Here is a 6,094-nt window from a genome sequence, read left to right as displayed (position 1 = left end):
CAGAGAGATGGCATCATTAGATAAAGAAACAACAACGGGTTTAGCTTTGGGAAAAGCTTTTTCATTTTCTGAGTTATCATTGCAGTAACTTCTGCAATATGGACAAGAGTTGCATTTGAGCAAACAGATACAAAAGACATCTATGGCTTCCACATTGCCCAGACATGAACACTCCAAAGTGGAGCCATGCTGAATTGGCAAGCTGGGTCATTTTGGAGTATATATGGTCATTTTTATATATAATGGAAGGGGAAAGAGGAGTCTGCACTGCTGTATTCACCAAGGTGCTCGGCATGTGCAAACCACACAGCAGGATTTGCAGTGACACATCCATTGCTTGTGCTCAGAAAAGATGCAAGTTTGGAGGTATTGTATGAAATCGCAGAACCACAGAACATAAAGGCTTGGACGGGACCACCTAGCTCTAACTCTCCTGCCATGTGCAGGGACAGCTCCCACTAAAACAGGTTGCTCAAGGCCTGGCTTGAGCACTGCCAGGGATGGGGCAAGCACAGCTTCTCTGGGCAACATGTCCCAGTGTCTCACCAACCACAGAGTAAAGAATTCCATCTTAATATCTAACCTAGTCCCAAATGGACTGCTGCCAGCACCGTTGCATCCCTAGAAGTACCAATGAATTTCAGGATGAACCATATAAAATGTATTTGCTTTTTTTAGGCTCACGCTGGTTCTGAGAATGAAAACAAATTTTAGGGAATAAGTGCATGGGTGCTTTCTCCAAGGCACTCTCCTTGGTTACAGCTCATGTCCTTTGAAATGCTGCAACTCTGATGTTGATTTCAGTGGGAGCTTTATTACGTTCATTTCTCTTGTGGAGAACACATGCAGGTTGTTTTTATTGCACTGAAGCTGTAATTCCACCTCAAAAGAGAGAGCAGATCACTTCAGCCCAGACCAGGACCCTAATCCTGCCTACCCAACCTACTCTGCCAGCACCAGAGAGGGGGAGCACAGGGACCCTCCAGCCAGCAGAGGAGATGCCAGGATAATGATGGGGGCACCAGCACCTCTCACACACAGCCCTGGGGCTGAAGGGCATCCCGGGGTGAGCTTGTTCCCTTTCTCCACTTTGCATAAATAATTGATTGGAACACAGATTGACAGAAAGATACCACTTTACAGCTCAGTGCTTAGACCAGTCACCTGGAATGCAAAGAGATATGTCAGAGCAGGAAGGAATTGTACTTCCATCAATCTGTGCTTTCAGAAGAGCTTGATAAAAGCAAACTTCACCACCACTAGTAGATATCACATTTCCTCTGGGACCTGCTATTGTAGGCTTGACAAGGAGCTGACACAGTGTTGTTACAAACCCATTCACTTGCCCTTTACCCTTTTTTGTGGTTTCACCACAGCCCTGTGCATCCACTCACTCACTGCCCCACCAGCAGGACTGGGGACAGAATCAGGAGGGTGAAAGGTAGAGAGCTTGTGGGTTTAGACAAAAACAGTTTAATAGGGAGAGTAAAAGCTGAGTAAGCAAACAAAAAATCAATTCACTGTTTCCCATGGACAGGCAGGTGTTCAGCCATGTCCAGAAAAGCAGGGCCCCATCACATCTAATGGTTACTTGGGAAGCCAAACACCATCATCCAAACATCCCCCACTTTCTCCTTCTTCCCCCCACTTTACATACTGAGCATGATGTCATATGGTTGGGAATATCCCTTTAATCAGTTGGGGTCATCTGTCCTGGTTGTGTCTCCTCCCAACCTCCCATGTATTCCCAACTTTCCTTGCCAGCATGGCAGTACAAAAAACACAGAAGGCCTTGGCTATGTTTAAGCCCTACTCAGCAATAACAAAACTATCTCTGCATTATCAACTCTGTGTTCAGCACAAATCCAAAATACAGCCCCACACTAACCACTGTGAAGAAAACTACCCCAGACAAAACCAGTGCACCACTCAAATTGTCTGCACTGCAACTGAAGGCAGGTAGTAACAGACTGGGCAACTGATGGGGGATTCTCTTACTGTTAATCCCATCCATGGTGGAAACAAAAGCTACAGATGCCTTTACATACACCTACAGAAAACATTCTGGCTTTGTAAATCAGTGTATTCAGAATAGGAGCTGAGAAAAGGCTGTAAGTGCTTTGGAGAGAGTCCAGCTGCACAGAGCATTTGCCTGACCTTCATCCTGATTTTCCTTCTTCACAGTTGTATCAAATGTCCTTTTTGCACAACAGCATCCAACAGAAAATCAAAGTATTTGCTGGCTCAAAAGCCAAACTAGTTTTATTGTTTAAATTATTTCAGCCACACAAGAGAATTAATTATTTCAGGACCATCAGTATTAATGTTTGATTCGACTTTGAGTCTGGTACTGCACTGGAGAAGTACCTATAGAAATCTGTTACATTCTTTGCCTTTTTTAATGGAACAGTAATGTATCACTTAGCCAAAAATTGGCAGTTTCTGCTCATATATCTCTATCCTTCATTTGAACAGTATCTCCCCATCTTGACAGAGAAGTTTCCCATAGTTAGTATGTAACATATCTATAGCAAATACTGCCTTCAAAAACTTTGACATGTAATTTATGTATGACTGCTTCTTTTTAAAGAATCACTTATTCTTAGGTTTTTAGTGTCCTTTTCCTTTAGCTCAGGGGTCAGTCCCACTCTATCTTTAATTTTCTTTATCTACAGTGGTATCAGAGCTCTGTGGTCATTACTTTTAATTCTTTCATCCCTTATCAGTGCTACCTTTGCTTTGCATGTCCTTACATTTCACCACTCAAACAAGGTTTTGTCTTTACTTATTCCACTCAGAGATTAGCTTCTCAAATAAAATCCTTTTAGAAGCTTACCTGCAGCATAGTATGTGTCTAATACATGCTGGCTTATGGATAAATGAGAAGAAATGCTTAAAGAAACATTTAAAAAAATCGGTAAATGTAGCTATTATTAGCTATTTATATTCCTCACTAGAAATACTATGTAAAAGAGAGGTTGAAAGTAAAAGCAAGTATCACTTGCTTTTAAGGGTAAACGCACAAATAATTTCGTTATCTCAAAACTATGCTTGCAGGTCCCCCAGAAAATTCTGATCAATTCCAGTTACCCTTGAAATGCCTCCCAAAATCCCCACGAGCAACCATAGCTCTGTTCTGTAAGGAAGCTGTGCAGTAATTATGGAATCGAACCTAAGAAAGGTTAGTAGTTTTGGCCTTCAATTAGATTAAATCAATTTAGAGTAAACTATAGCATACTACACACTGATAACATCAACAAAGTAATTGAAGAACATTTAAAGAACAGCAGTAGTCTGAGTCAGCTGGTCCAGTAGTAAGAATCCTTTCTACAAGGAGTATTTCTAACAATCATAGAGTTGAAGCAAGTTATATGTCAAGAAGAATTTGGATTTGGTGCCTTTAATGTCAGAGATTTCACTGAAAGCTTTGTGATCTGCTCCTTTGACCTTATCTATGGAGTGATAGAGCTGGTGAAGCTAATCACCAGTTAATTCCTCCACATATAATTTATGTACATAATTTCAGTTATTTTAGACAACGTAGAGAGAATGTGAGATCTCCTTATTACACTGATATTAAGTACATTTAAGTACAAATGGTCCTTCATAAATTAAAACCTGCATACTTTGATTACTGGAGTACCTAATTAATCATCTGAAAACTTGCTTCGAGCTTTAAGAGTAAATGACCTTAAGCGTGAGGAGGACATATTTTCAGACAACAAAAAAAAAAACCAAAGTAATACCTGAATCAAAATTTAAAAATAAATTTCTCGGATCGACATCTCCAATGCTGTAGATTTGCTATCTAGTGTCCATGCCCAGACTGGGAAAGTGTTGTGTGAGATGCAATGCAAACCTTTGGTTAGCCCCAGCCCCTGCACAAAGAATTTACAATATAAACATGTGTGTTTGCACATGAGGGTCAGTCCACCCTCTGTAATTGCAGCTGCCCAGCTGTGCGTGCCAGGCTGCAGCGCCTGCACATGTCAAGGCCACCTTCTGTGTGGTTTGTGCTGAAGCATCTTGCGTGGTTGCATTGCCTGGGGGGCTGTGCAGTCACAGGTGGGGGCACCAAAAGGGAAATGGAGAGAAAACAGGCAATATCTAACAGCATCAAAGGACGGGAGAAAATCAGAGATGGTAAAGCAGGAAAAGGAGTTAGAGAAGGTGATTAGAATGTGCCTGTGTAAAGCACACTCCTTTCTGAAAGAGAGGAGGGAGTTGTCTATTTGTACTGATACTTGAACAGCCATACATTTTTTGGTGTCATTACAGAAAATTTTTGCTGACAAACCCCAGAGATTCTGGGTTTTATATTTTAGGTGATTCCTGCCTTCAGGCCTAGCTAGTTCATAGTTGGCTGCATCTTACAATCCATGGGTGCAACAGTTTACTGATGACTATTCTGAATACCCACTCCCTATTGCTCTCACAGGTCACTTTTCAGACCAGCTTTTCTTTTTTAGAGTGCTATTGTGATCTTAGTCTCATGCTTCTTTCTATGTATACACTTAAGCTTAGCTATTTTCATTCTGAATTTTTGTTTTGTTTTAACAAATGAATGAAAGACATGACAAAAATGTTCGGCTTTACAGCATGCAAGAATGAAGCCCTCTTTCTATGCACACAGTGTGTATAATTTAAAAATTGCTGTTTCAGAGTCCTGTGCCTTGCAGTTTGAACAGCAGACAATTTTTACAGTTTAAGCTCCACTCTGATTCTGTTGGATGTTCAGTTATGAGCAGGCTGCTTTAAAAGCTAAAGATATTCACAGGAAATGGAAGGGCCAGAACTAACTTACTCCCTACAGGACTAGCAAAGTTCCATTGATTTTTCAGTTCCCTTATTGACTGGATAATCTTTCCCTTCTACTTTACTTTTAGGTGGTACTGCACAAGACACGGTCTCACATACATTAATTACAGATCTTATATAGCTCTTCACATACAAAAGGCTGAAATAATTTTCTAGGCTGAAAACAGACTCAGCCATCAGATCTACCCTCTTTACTTCCCCCCTCTTCATTCCTTTTTGGAAATTACTTGTAATGTCATTAATAGGAAACTGTCATTATACCATACCCTAATCTCTCATTTCATGGGCAGAGCTCTCCGTGGCTCAATTAATGAAAAACATTCCTCCATCAAGTGGATGCCATTGCCTACAATACTTTGAAGGGCAGTTGCAGCATCATTAATGGCATATGTGTATGAAATTATGTAAATTGGCGTCCTCCAGGAGGGTTGTTTTTTGTGGGGTGCCTGCCCCAGATGCATCTGATCTGGGCTAGAATCCCTTAGTACTCATAAAACTGGCAATAAGTAAAACTCCTCAATATGTGGATTTCCATTTAACAAAATTTCATTCCTTTCAATCTGTTTCACCGTGCTAGCTCCTCTGGAATGCAAATGTGCCCTGGACAAGCGAAATGCAAGAAATTCCTAAGGGGTCGTCGTTTGCATCTCCTCTATATTGCCAGCATGGAGGAAGAAAAGGAAACCTACCTTTTTGTGTGGAAGAAAAATCTGCTTTAACTCATCCAGCAGCTGTTTCCAGGGTATGAAGATGACCTTGCCTGGAGTTAGAATACACCTTTTCCACATACTATGAAAATGGATAAAAATAGTTCCACAAAATTCTTGGCTTAAGAAAATTGAGATACCTTTTTTTTTCCACACAGGTCTCTGATTGTTTTTGTGAAACTCAGCTTTGTAAGATTAAAACACAAAATAATTCTTTATAAATTTATAACCTATATATTAATTAAATCTTAATAATTGGCCTAGAATCCATTTGCTGACATTCTTGATTCAGTGTAACCCTCTGAGGCTCTTTGTTTAGGAAACATTTCTGTAAAACATTTCAGGACATTTCAACAGATGATTAAGAGACTCATAACATTTTGAAAAACAATGTTATGATTGTTTCCCTTAGCAGCCTGATCCACTCTGAAGAGAAGTGCTTGATTGGAGGTAACCTTTGCAGCAGACAAATGCCATTTGCTGTCCCTATGAAAAACTGGTCCAAATCCAAATTAAAAAACTCCAGCAAAAAATAATTATAAATTCACATGTACTCAGTGGCAGGCACT

The sequence above is a fragment of the Melospiza georgiana genome, chromosome 3 (genome assembly GCF_028018845.1).
Source record: "Melospiza georgiana isolate bMelGeo1 chromosome 3, bMelGeo1.pri, whole genome shotgun sequence".
Taxonomy (NCBI): Eukaryota; Metazoa; Chordata; class Aves; order Passeriformes; family Passerellidae; genus Melospiza; species Melospiza georgiana.
Note: the sequence above shows the minus strand (reverse complement) of the source record.